Source organism: Phascolarctos cinereus, unplaced genomic scaffold (genome assembly GCF_003287225.1).
Source record: "Phascolarctos cinereus isolate Bilbo 61053 unplaced genomic scaffold, phaCin_HiC Scaffold_3;HRSCAF=262, whole genome shotgun sequence".
Taxonomy (NCBI): domain Eukaryota; kingdom Metazoa; phylum Chordata; class Mammalia; order Diprotodontia; family Phascolarctidae; genus Phascolarctos; species Phascolarctos cinereus.
The window spans coordinates 244,139,233-244,153,490 of record NW_027555736.1 but is presented as its reverse complement, the minus strand read 5'-3'; positions in this window follow the sequence as shown (position 1 = coordinate 244,153,490).

Genomic DNA, 14,258 nt, shown 5'->3' with positions numbered 1-14,258 from the left:
TGCATTTCTTAAGCTCCTATTATATGCCAGGCCCTGTACTAAGTGCTGGGTTTGAAAAGAAAGGCAAAAAACATGGTCTCTGCCCTCAAGGAGCTCATATTCTAACGGAGGAGACAACATGGAAACAATTATGCCTGATACAGAGCTAGTGGGAAATATTTTTCGAGGAGAGGCAACTGTTAGTAGTTGAGTGTGAGAAGTGCTGGTTGAGATTGGGAAGGGGAGCTGGAAAAGACTTCTCAGAACTTAGGAAAATTGGACAGCAGAATGGAAGAAATTTGACTTGAGCAACACTTCACACTTCATCACAACTGGATAAATGACCTAAATATAAATGGTCACATCATTAACAAGTTAGAGAAATGTGGAGCATATTATGTATAAGATCTATTGGTAGAGGGAAAATCCATGACAAAATAAAGAGATAAAATGAACAATTTGGATTATTTAGTTGTTCAGTTGTGTCTGACTCTTCATGACTCCATTTGGGGCTTTCTTGGCTGGAGTGCTTTGCCATTTCCTTCTCCAGTTTATTTTATAGGTGAGGAAACAGAGGCAAAGAGGATTAAGTGACTTGCCCAAGGTCACACAACTAGTAGGTGTCTGAGGCCACATTTGAACTTGGGTCTTCCAGACTCCAGGCCCTAGTACTCTATCCACTGAACCATCTAGCCACCTAATTTGGATTATGTAAAATTAAAAAGTTTTTGCAAATCTAATGAAGCTAAGATTCAGAATGGAATAACTAACTGGGGAAAAAATCTTTGCAAGTTTCTCTGATAAAGGTCTCATTTCTAAGATACAAGGTACTGATTCAAATTTATAAGAATAAGAGTCGTTTTTCAACTGATAAATGGTATAAGGATATGAACAGGCAGTTGTCAAATGAAGAAATCCAGGCTTATCTATCTGTCTGGAAAAAAAAATGTACCATATTATCACTAATTAGAAAAATGCAAATTGAAGCAATTCTGAGATTCTCTCTCACACCATCGCAATGGCAAAGATGCCCCAGAAAGAAAATGATTAATGTTGGAGGGGGCTGTGGGAAAAGAGGGCCACTGTATATTGTTGTACTGTTAATGGTCTTATAAATTGCTACAGCCACTCTGGATAACAGTTTGTAATTATGAACGAACTTACTAAAGAGTGCATGCTCTTAGCTATACTACGGCTAGGCCTATGCCCATAGTGATCACAGAAATAAGAAAAGGTCTGATAGGTATGAAAATATTTGGGGTGACTTTTTTTGATGGCAAAATTGGAAACTAAAGGGTTGCCTGCCTCTGAATTGAGGAATGGTAGAATAAGTTAGGGTATATGGATGTGATTGAATTTAATTATTGTGCTATAAGAAATGAGGAAATAGGTGCTTTCAAAGACGCGTGATAAAATTTATGTGCACTAATGCAGAGTGAAGTGAGCAGAACCAGAAGAACAATATATGCTATAACATCTATATCATAAATATGAACAATTCTGAGGATTTTTATAAACTGGTGAAGAATGAAATATACAGAACTGGGAGAATAATTTACACAATAACATCGTAAAGATAAACAACTTTGAAATATGTGAGAACTCCAGCAATACTGGAGTGTCTTACCATTTCCTTCTCCATCTTATTTTTACAGATAAGGAAATTGAGGCAAACAGGGTTAAGTGACTTGCCCAGGGTCACATAGCTAGTAAATGTATGAGGCCAGACTTGAACTCAGGAAGATGAGTCTTCCTGACTCCAGGCAGGGCACTCTATCCACTGTGCCACCTAGCTGCCCTATAGCAGCCTGGCACATAGTAGGTGCTTAATAAGTGTTTATTGTTTTGTTTTTTAAAAAATAGAGGCGTAAAATATTACTACAGCAAAATTATTCACTTCAGAACTTTCTGATTAAATAAATAGCAATAATAAAAACATGGCAGGTAAGGCCAATTTATAATTCATGTAAGAACTATATGACCATCTATGGTTAGGAAGAAATACTAGTGATTTACCATTTCCTTCTCCATCTTATTTTTACAGATGAGGAAACTAAGGCAAACAGGGTTAAGTGACTTGTCCAGGGTTAGTGTATGTGTGTGTGTGTGTGTGTGTGTGTATATACACACTCAGACACACATATCCACATATACACGATAGGAACAACAAACAAAAATAATATTTACAACAACCCTACTTAAGGAAAACTATTGCTCATTTCTCAAATTAAGAAAAACTAAAGATAATATGCCTTGCTAAAATAAGACTCATCACCTTTAATGTGTATTCATTTTGTGTACTATCACGCCAGTAATATGCTTGATGTATATCTCTTCTCCACCTGATTGAGTCTCCCACTATTGGTTTTCCCCGTAAGATTTGCGTACATCTGATACTACAAACTACTTGATTACATACCACACCAAGTAAAGTTCCCCTTCTCTCTTTCTTCCTCTCTCCTTCTCTCTCTCTTTAATAAGAAATTGGTGTTGTATTTTTTTCAAAAAAGCCTTTTCTATTGATAAATCATGTGATTTCTATTGTTCTTATAGTTACTATGGTCAATTCTGTTCATAGCTGCATTCTTGGCATGACATGATTGTATTTCTTGATCATTGTCAGATTTGTGATGAAATTTAGGATTCTGCTGAAGGTGTGTGGGAGCTGGTTGATTTTTCTCAGCTCAGGCAGCTTTCTTTATATCTGATTATTCCATTGGCAGTGGTTCCCAAAATGGCAACTACTTGGAAGAAAAGAAACACAGATAATACTTTGTAGAGTTTGAAGGAAGATAGAGGTCATTTAGTCCAGCTCTACAGATAAGGAAATTGAGCCCCCAAGGTCACAAATGTATTAAGAAAGATAGCTAGAATTTGAACACAGTACCTTTCCTCCAAATCCTCTTTCAACTCCATTTAATAGGTAACTACTTTTATGGTTTAAAGATAATGAATTCAGTAAAAGTGTCTGGTGATTTCCCCCTCTTTCCCCTTACCTTGCTCTTCTAGTGTACTCTTCTAGCATAAACCATTTAGATTTGATAGGTGGATAAGAAGAATTTTCTTATAAAATCTGGACAGGTGATTTCATGGATGTGGAACATGGGTGTCAAGCATGTGGGCTGCATACCACCATGAAACACTCCCTAGTGCAGCCTGAACCAAATTAAAATGTAGTTGGGAAATATTTAACAACACAAATAAAAAATATAATAAAACGTAGATTAATGCATGGTTTTCTAAGTCAATATGTAGCAAGCAGGTGTCCTTATGTACAGTTGAGTAGCCCCTGTTTCTATTTGAGTTTAATACCACTGGTGTTAAGAATTTCCACCCAGGAAACATCCTTTCCACCAGTTCAGACTGACAACTTACAGTTTGAGACAGTTGCTTGGAAACATGAATAGTAATGGTGAAAATCCCAAATGAAAATATGATGACATTTGAAAGGGAAAATTGTCTGAGGAAGACAAATTTTATATGTGTGTATATATATATATATATATATATGTATATATATATATATATAATACATACTATTGTAACGTATAATTATATGTTATATAATAGTGTATAACTATTAGTGTGTATGTATATATACATATGGACTTTCTAGATAATGTTTCAAGACATAGTAATTTTTTTGACAAGGCAGTTGGTGTTAAGTGACTTGCCCAGAGTCACACAGATAGTGTCAAGTGTCTGAGTATGGATTTGAACTCGGGTCCTCCTGATGCCAGGACTGGTGCTCTATCCACTACACTGTGACCTAGCTACCCCAAAACATAGTAAGTTTAAAAATATTACTTTAGAGTAGAGGTGAAAAATCTAGTTTAAACTAACTAGAACTAAACTAAATTAAACTAAACTAACTAGAAAATTTCCCACAAACCGAAGAATGAGTTGACTTTTGTTCCCTGAGGCTTTTGCGCCTTATCCCAATATTTATTGAAATATTGTCTTCTGATTTAAAAACCACTATACCTATTGTGAAAGAAAAATTCGATCCTCTGCATTTTTGGCACAAGCTTATCAGAGATAAATTTATTAATTAAATAATTCTGATTCTAGACATCTTTGCTTTGAGAGAGAGAAAAAAATCCAAAGGACAAAAATTTATCATACCTTTGACAATTCCTACCCAAGTCTTTTTCAAGTTATAATTTGTACAGATCGAGAACAAATTCCATAATTGAGACTAAATAGGACAAAAGTCTAGGCAACACTTTTTATTCTTCAAGCCTTAACTTAACCTTAATTTAATTTGACTTCTGCATCCTGAATAATCATTTCCTTAATCCAGTCAAGACATGGGGAAATGAAGGTACTTCACTTAAGAGCCTCCTGCTGCGATCTTTACCTTAATTCTGTCTTCTGGAGAACAGAATTCCTCCCTGGATTTTGACTTAGATTCCTGTTAGAATGGGGTTAGGCCTTTGAAAAGAATGTTAAATGTTAAAAGAATGTTAAAGTGTTTAATGTTCAGAGTAGGATTTTGATTAATTACTGACAAGTTTTTTTAAAATTATTATTATTCAGGTATGACCAAGGACTTCATATTAAGTAGTGTCCTTGCATCATTTTAAAATATATAAATATTTTCCTAATATTATTGTGTAGCATGTAACCTGCAAAGGGAAGTTTATGAGGCAGGGGTGGGGTGGGGGGGAGAAGGAAGGGGTGAGAATGCTAAAATAAATTTTGTTCAGTTGCTTCAGTTGTGTTAGACTTTTTTGTGACCCCTTTGGGGATTTTCTTGGCAAAGATCCTGGAGTGGTTTGCCATTTCCTTCTCCAGCTCATTTTACAGATGAGAAAACTGAGGCAAATGGGGTTAAATGACTTGCCAGGGTCACACAGCTAGCGTCTGAGGCCAGATTTGAACTTGGGTCTTCCTGGCTCCAGGGCCAGCACTCAGAGTTAAGTATACAACTGGAAGAATGACAGAGGAGAAATACAGATCTCTCTGGGGATAACTGCATACCTACCTTTTGGCAGTAATTTCTGTGTTGTCTTACTGTTCAGGTACTAACTTTCCTCTCTCACCAGAATACCAGCCAGGACTTTAGAACACTTTGTATCATTTCATATGTACAGAAAGCTTTCCCCACTGAATGCCCCATCATGCCCCATAGAAGGCAAACACAGGTGTGTGTTATCAGGGGAGTGGGATGGAAACACCTTCAGACAAGAAGGAAAGGGTTGATAGCAAAAAAGAATAAGGGTCAAAGAATTTAGGAGTTGCTGATTTAACAGAAGAATGTTACATGTGCAAAGGGATAATTAATCCTCAAAATGAGGACGTTCGGGTATGTACCCTGTCGCTGGCCACAGGAGGTATCCTGCCTTCCAGAGCCAAGAGTTTAAGTTTTTACTGGTTTAGCACAGTGCCTGGCACATTGTAAGTGCTCAACAAATGCTTTGTTGCCTTATTGAGTAAATCTGGAAAACCCTATCCAGCAATCTGACTGATGCTGGGGGCTATGGTGGTGTTCTGGTGTTCCTGTGAGTTTGTGTGAAAATCCTCAGATAAGCATGGAAAAAAATCAGGAATAGTTAATGATTTCTTCCTTTTTTTTTCCTTTTGGACTCAGTGTCTCATTTTTATTAGTGTTGGAAGTTTCCTCTGCATATAGAACTTTCTCTACCAAGACAAATTGCCTACTATGCAATTATATTCTTAAAGAGCTGCTTGAGGCCCTGAGAAGTTAAGTGATTTGCTTCAATACAAAAGACTTGTCAGAAGCAGAAATCAAACCCAGATATTCCTGTCTACAAGGCCAGCTCTTTCTCTACGACTTAAGTCTTCCCTACTCCCTATCTAGATACAGTGAATATGCTCTAGCTCACCCTGCCATAGTCAAGTTAGCCGAGTCACCCTCTCAGGGCTCTAGGGGTTTGAGAGTATCTCTTCTCTAATGCTATTGGCTGGAGCTCCTATTGTCTGTGTTCCCTCCCTCCCCCACTATTATTAAGTGCCAGTGACCAGTTCCCTGATTTCATTTAACCACTTAATATCAATTAGTTTTTACAAAGGTATATTTACTCTGAAGATAAAGTAATAACAAAAATACAAATGTTTTCCTCCAACAATGATCAGGATGACTGGAGTTGGCCCAGGATGCAGTGGGAGACCCTAGCCCTTTTAAGCTAAAGTCTTTTCAAGTTCTCACTTTGAGTGAGGCAACACCCATTCACTGAATAGGCCTCTTTAAGAAGTAAATCAAGGGATGGCTCTTTTAATTAAAAAAAAAAAAAGAAATCAAACTGGGAGGGGAAGACCCTCATGGTTGCTGGCCAAAAGAGAAACAATTACCATTTACATTTGCTCTGAGCCCAGAGGGCCCAAAAAATAACCATGAAGTGGTGCTTGGGCAGGGGCCTGTGGTTGTTCCATCCATGAGATCCAGAGTGAATTGGGTTGGGCCATCTCCAGTCCTCCTGATTGTTATCTGGTCAGTAGACCCAGATGGCTCTGGAGGACAAAGTGAGGCCAGTGACTTTGCACAGCCCTCCCTCAGTTAAATCAAAGCCAATTGCAAGTCGTGTCTTCATCTGCCTACTGCCGTGGTCCTCACCTGTGAGTCATCTGAGCTGCCTGAATTGGGACCCAGCTGGCCAGTTCCAGTTGGACAACTCCTGTCCCCTCCCCTCCCCTCCCCTCCAGGTGTCCTGCCCAAAGGAAGGGAATTTTTCATGGACAAAAGCTACAAGGTTTACTGCCTGGATTTCTTTCTCTGCGGAGGTACAAGTCTAAGGGAGAAGGTGGCACTTGCAGGAGTGGATGGTACTTCTAAGTGTGAATTCCAGGGCCCAAGTGAGGCTTCAGAAGAGCTGGGATGTGATAGAGGAAGTCTGGAGTGCAATCTGGAGAGGAATAAGCACTGAGTTTTATGCCTGTATGTCAGTGCTAGATAGGAGAATACACGTGCGGAGGGCAGCTTGTTCCAGTGGAAAGCATGCTGGATTTGGTGTCAGAGGACCAGAGTTCAAATTCTACTTCAACCACTTACTACTTGTATGATACTGGACAAACTACTTCATCTGTTTGGGTCTCAGTTTCCTTATTTCTAAAATGAACGGCTTGGGCTAGATGATCTCTAGCTCCAAACTGATGATTCTTTGACCATCTACTCCAGTGGCTTCATTTTATAGATAAGCAAATTGAGTCCCAGAGATTACACAGGTGGTAAGAAACAGAATAGAATTCCAGCCCAAGCCATCTGACTCCAAATCTGGTGCTAAGCTGTATGGGTTTAAACATCACCATTTTATCAACCAAGTAGGTATGGCAGCTTTTGTTTATTAACTCTTTTAATCATGGCACTGTCCCTTTGGAACTCTATATCTGCAAGCTGGGTCATTTCTATATTGGTGTGCTGAGAATGAAAGCTTCACCTCTAGGTGAAAATGAGTGATATGATTGATTCTGTCCCCCAGAGAGATGAATGTAACATCTTAAATTTTGTGTTCACTCTTCAACTAGGTAATGAGAAGTGTCATTTCAAGTTCGTGAATTTACGGGCTGCTTTTCACTGCTCAGTATTGTTACTTGTACTCATCACCTCAAAGGCCAGTTGTGTGGAAAGGCCTCTGAAGACCTGAAACCAGTATATAATATGTGAGTTGTCATCCTATCAGAAAACTTTCTATTTAAAAAGACTTCTTGCTAATACAAGGAAAGCCTTTAATAATTTTGATTCTTTCTTATTACATTATTCTGGCTTGGTTAAAAATCTTTATCATTGAGAGGATTCTGGGAAAATGGCAGAATAGGTCTGAACATTTCAAGCTCTCAAGATTTCCCCCACAAAAGAGATAAAATATCACCTCAGGGAAAACATAGAGTTGTAAAAATAAATAAGAGTAGGGGCAGAATAAGCTAGATCTGGAAAAAAAAATCCCAGGACAAAGTTTGGTCCCTTTGAAGAGTAAACATCTCCAGGCTAACAACAAGCAGTAAGCCCTGGGATTAGCTGGCTTAGGAGGCTGCCTTGGTCCCCGACACAGGAACTTTTATCCCTGGGACTGCAAGGCGAGTTCGGCGTCTGAGCCAGGGATGATCAGGAGAACCTCTGCTGACAAGGAATGCCAGACCGAGTCCAGAAGCAGTGGGGCAGGGACAGAGCCAGCTGTGGGCACTTACAGGAAGCTGGAGGTCTTGGTTTTTGTTCCAGGCCAGAGGGGAGAACTGAAGGAGGACCTGAGGCCAGAGGCACTACCCAGTTACCCCAGGACTAGAGGTGATTACAAAAACTAAGCTACCACAAATAAAAAAAAATGCATAGGCAAAGGAGAAAGAATTCAACCATAGAGAGTTACTATGGGAATAGAGAAGACCAAGGTTCATCTTCAGAGGAGGATACGGAAGCAAAGAAAGCCTCTTCTACCCCAAAGAGTAATGTCAAATGGTCACCTGCTCAAAAATAATCCATAGAAGAACTTTAAAAAGACTTTAAAAATCAAATGAGAGAAATTGAGGAAAAACAAAAGGAAAAATAAGAACAATCCAAGAAAAACAAGAAGATTTTGAAAAGAAAGTCAATCAGTTAGAAAAGGAGATCCCAAATCTCAAGGAAGAAAACAACTCCTTGAAAATCAGAGTTGGGCAAAGGGAAGCCAGCAAAGTTATAAGAGATCAAGAAATAATAAAACAAAATATAAAGATTGTGAAACATCTCATAAGAAAAAGAACAGATCAAGAAGAGAAAACAAAAGAGTAATTGGACTACCTGAAAACTATGATCAAAAAAAGAACCTTGATACAATAACACGAAGTAGTTAAAGAAAATTGTCCTGAAGCAGTTGAACAAGAAGGGAAAGTAGAAACAGAAAAAAAAAATCCACCAATCACCACCTGAAAGAGATCCTACAAGGAAAACCCACAGGAATATTATAGTCAAATTCCAAAACTTATGAGCAACAAGAAAAAAACAATTTAAATGTGGCAGTGCCACAATTAGAACCACACAAGACCCAGCAGCAGTGACACTAAAAGACCACACGTGTTAGAACACTATATTTTGAAGAGTAAAAGAACCAGGATTCCAGCCAAAAATATGATACCCAGCAAAGCTAAGCATCACTGTGAATGGGGGAAAAAAATAGATATTTAATAAATTGTCAGACTTTCAGGGCTTTGTTTAAAAAAAAAAGAATCTTGAACTTAATAGAAGATTTAACATATAAGAGCCAAGAGGAAAATAAGGTACAAACCAAAAACTAATCACAAGGGACTCAGTGAGGACCAATTGTTTCTCTTTTATGTGTATAAAATATAAAATGTATGTCTAAGAGTGTTATTGGTAATTAGGTAGTTCATAAGAAAGACTGGGGTAGACCTGAGTATGATATGACTTTAAAAAGTAAAACCATTTAGGAACAGTTTAAAAAAGTAATTGTCTTGTACAAATGAGGTGCAAGAGGAAGAATTGACACAGTAATTAGATGGCAAAGGAGCACTGTTCTCCAAACCTACTTTCATCAGGAATGGGTTCAAGAGGGAATATATATGTGTGTGTGTGTGTGTGTGTGTGTGTGTGTATTATATATATACATACATACATATATATGCATATATGTATGTATGTATATATATACGTATGTGTGTGTATATATATGTGTGTATATATATATATATATATATATATATATATAAGTATGAAAGTCTTCTAAATTCAGAAAGAAATGAAATGCTAAGGGGGTAGAGAGAGCAGAGAAATAAGGGAGAGATCCCTAGAGGGGAAGGTGAGAGAATAGGTCAAAGGAGACCTATTCATGGGGATGGGAGGATAAGGTAGGGGATCCTTGGGAGGAGGGGTAGGTTAAGTAATAGGAGGGCAAGGTATAGGAAATAAGAGATACACATAAACATAAAAAACAAAGATCAGGAGTAGAATTTGTTAGGGAAGGTATATGTTTATATATGTGTATGTATGTGTATATATATGTAAGTGTATGTATATCTGTATATAAATATATCCACACTTAATTGTAGCCTTCTGGGTTGGAGGAGGGGGAGGAAGGTAGGAAAGAGAAAAGGGTAAAAAGTGCATAGCAGAGAATAAAAGAAAACTTATAAGGAAGCAAAGAAAAAGATGAACAGCTCTCAACATGTATTTATCACATAGGCTTTCTTGAAATGGAAATTTATTGCTGTATATTTTGAATCCTCTCTTACATTCTGCTGTACGTATGATTTTTTTTCTTTTCTTATTTTGTATTTAAATTTTAATATTAAAGTTTGTAATGTTTCTTTTTCTTTTCTTATGTATTTAAATTTTAATATTAAAGCCTAAAATAAAAAAGATAAAAAATCTTTATCATTTTTCTTCTTCATTTTAGCACCTTGTTAAATTTCTTTTCAGAGATATTGAACTGAAACATCAATGAATACATACAGTAAAACCACAGTTAAACGAAGTGTGTGTAAAAGTGTGTGCTCCGATAACTTTTCCATTTATTTAGAAAATTTTTTTTGAAGTTTGTATTCTTGGGTCCAAAATTCACCAGGCCACCTTCTTGTCTTTAACTATAGCATCATTCAGTAATTTAATCTTTATTTGACCATTGATTTTGATACTCAAAGACTGAGATGTTCTTTAAAAAAAAAAAAAAGGTCTTTTCCTCCAACTTTCCCTCCTGGGGCCTATCTATTAATAGACATTGTAAAGTACTCTGTTCAATTCTTTACCAGAATCTTGCTTCAGTCATAAAGATGCCAGGGGTTAGCTGCAGATAAACAAATTTAGATGAAGCCTGAGAGTCAAATCTCTGCCTAAATGTTAAGAATTTTCCCAATTGGAGGTTTTGAGAAAGTGATTGTACCCTTTTCTCTATAAAGCAGCAGAGGAAGGGATCACATAGACCCAGTGGGCCAGGCTGAAAAAAATAGCTGGAGCAGCTAGATGGTGCAGTGGATAGAGTGCCATGCCTGGAATCAGGAAGATATATCTTCCTGAGTTCAAATCTAGCCTCAAACACTTACTAGCTGTATGACCCTAAGCAAGTCACTTAACCATATTTGCCTCAGTTTCCCTTCCAGTAGTCTTTGCCAAGAAAACTCCAAATGGGGTATGAAGTTGGACACAACTCAATAACAACAACAGCTAATTGTTGTAATAGGGTATGGCTGATTAAATTACCAGAGGAAAAGGCGGGAGGGAGGAAGGGGCCATCACCACCATAAAGTATCTATCCGCAAGCCAGCTCGTGTTACAAGGTGGGCCTCATCTGTGATAGATGCTGCACTCTGAATTTTGGGATCCTATTGAAGAAATTCTTCAACTGAGACTGTATTTATTGAATTCATTGATTTTGGGGGAGATCTGATGGAGAACAGTCAACAATTCCGTTCCTCTTGTTTTGTCTGTAATTGCACAGTCAGTGTTCCAGTGTGTTTTCTTATGAGTCAGAAAATTTCTTTGTGATAACTTTTGCTTGTATGAATGCTTATGTAAAAAAATGTTTTGTAGTATACTTAGTATACTTAGTATGAGTATTGAGGCTAGAAGCAAAATAGATTTTTGTATCTCTAAAATACTAGTGCCTAGCAGTTTGTCTAGTGCATACTATTACAGCTCATAAATGTCTTAAAAAAAAAAACCCAAAACTTTTAAGTACTCCTAGGATCCTTGTCTGTTGTGACATGAGTATGGACAGTTTGTGTTGAGTTACTTATAGACTGCAGATCCATGCTATAAGGTTTGTCTAGTGGTCTAGAAATCCTGAATAATCACCCTTAATTCCTTTATATAATAATCCTGTATATTTCTTTAATATGTATTATATAATCATATTCCTATAATTCCTTTATATAATAATCAAACTTAATTCCTTTTTGGGAGGGCCATATCCCTTTGTTTGGTCTTTTCTTAGTATAGTTTCCTTTAAGCTGGCCTGCTTGTCCTAATGAAGGGAGCAAACTCCATTTGGATTGCTTTTACGGTGTCAGAGATCCACTGGGGAAATTTCAGGTGTCCTTTAACATAGGGATCCAGAAGAAATTTGCCTGAGTCTCCAAGGGGATTGCCTATGGTACGAGAACCATTAGAGAAATCTTGGCATGCCCCATGTGTAAAGGGACATTTTGTGTAGATATTTTGCACAGATATCCTTGTTGAATGGAATTATGCACTGAGGAAATTTTATAGAAGAGTTTTCATGCAAGAGGTTTTGGGTTTTTTTCTCACTTGAAGGGTAGGGGAATGCGTTCTTGGTTGAACTAGTGTCAGGCCAATCCCTTGTTAGTATAAGTTCAACAGAGAAACATAAAGAGATACTCATTCATAGGTCATTCATTTAACAGTTAACAGAAGAAGATTTACTTAGCTATAGCAGGACAATGATACTCAATAAGGGTAGACATCGAGGATACCTGGTGTTGATTCAGCTGAGCAGTGCACCCTTGCCAGAGTTGCCTATCATGATCTACTAGCCAAGTAAAATAACTTCTAGAGCTCTTTGTGGCTGCTTTGGACTTGGGAAGATCCTGAGCTTTTAGTTCCCTGAGGCAACCAAGTCTTGAGGATAGCCTCAGTGACTTTTGAGGAAAAACTAGTCTAACTTGCATGGAGGCAGAGGCTAGGATCTTATTCCTTCTTTGGGGTTATGTTGACCCCATATCCCTAATCCTTGTGGAGAGAGGCCCACATGCTCTGAAGAACTCTGTAGGATCTAGATATTGCTTCTGAGAAGAGATATAACTGTCTTCACCTTTTTCCTTACTTTTATTTATTGTTTTTGGGTTGGGAAAAACCTTTTGCAGGTACAAAGAGAAGAGGATAATGTGTTAAGACTTTGGCAAATGATGCTATCTATTTGAAAGTATGGAAAAATGTTATTTACCAAATTTGGTTATACACTGTGCCACATAGACTTTTCCTGAGACTGTTTAGTACAAAGCACTGAGGAAGACGTTTAAAAAGGATAATATCAAACGTCTCCAAGTTACTAGAGAGCTATCCAAGATTTGGAACTATGGCTTTTACCAAACAAACTGAAGTAGATTTCCTGAGGGCAGCAAATATTATACTAATGGTGTTAGTGCCAGCAGTGGTGGTGGTGAGGAATACAAGGGTGGGAGTTTATTGAATCGATAACTCCATCCCTCTTAGTTCAGTTACCCTTGATAGGTGAGAAGATCTCCACTGAATCCATCAATCAACCAAAAGCACTAAACTAGTTAATAAAAGCCCTTAATCAGTTTGGGAAGAGTAGAAACAATTGTATGAAATAAAATGATGCTACATAGGAAGTGTATTGGTATTAGTTGAGGAGACTCAGTCACATTCTGTGAAACTTGGATAAAATACCAACCAGTTTATAACCCAGCATTCTAAGGTTGGAAGTAATGGAAGTGATGGAAGCTGCTTTAGCCAAGCCCTTGAGAAAGAATTGCTTATGGGAGAGGGGGAGAGCCTCTTTTTCCTTCCCCCTCTCCACCAGGGGATGACTTTATGAACTTCAAAAGGTCAGCAGATTTTGGATTTCTTATGGATGAGCTGGCAGGGTCCCAAGAATAGCAGTGGCTGATGGCAATGTCTGCCTTGTATGCCAAGGAAATATTAGACACATTGAGGAAAGGCAACTTTAGAATGTTGCAAAGGTCCCAGAAGAAAGCTACATAAGAGGAACTTAATGAAGACTCCATAAAGAAGAGAAAATGACTTTGATCAACCAGAACTTATGATTCATCTCTTTGCAGCATGTTCTCTTAAAGCTTGAGTTCACTTTCCTCTGGATTCTGTGTTCTTGTGAGAGTATGACCTTCATTTAGAAGGGTGTTGTATATGAAATGTTCTTACTATACCCCTTTAGTAAATATCTGTTTCTAAGAATTAATTAGCTCTGGCTGGCCAGTTGATATTAATTGATAAGCAATGGCAGAAGAACAGTGGTGGGAGTGATAATGAGCTATAGTACTAAAAACAAACAAAAAAAACCCTACCTTACCGCTTAGAACCTTGAGAAGATTTGTAGCTCTGGGGACCCAGCTTGCTAGTGGGCATGGAGAATGGGGAGGGTGAGCCCAGAACATATACTGCATTGATATGAGTTTTTCATTGCACAGGACAATATCTATAGATGGAACAAGCAGTATTTGTCCCTAAAACAAAAATACTCAAAGATTTTTTTTCTTTTGCTGAGTCTCTCATGTAATGGGACTGGCCTGACTTGGGCAAGTCTGCTGGTTGTTTCAGTCTGATATTGGAACAAGATGAGACACTTGTACATTAAACAGTCTTTAAAAAGGCCTGCTTAGCCAGTGCAGAGAAAGAA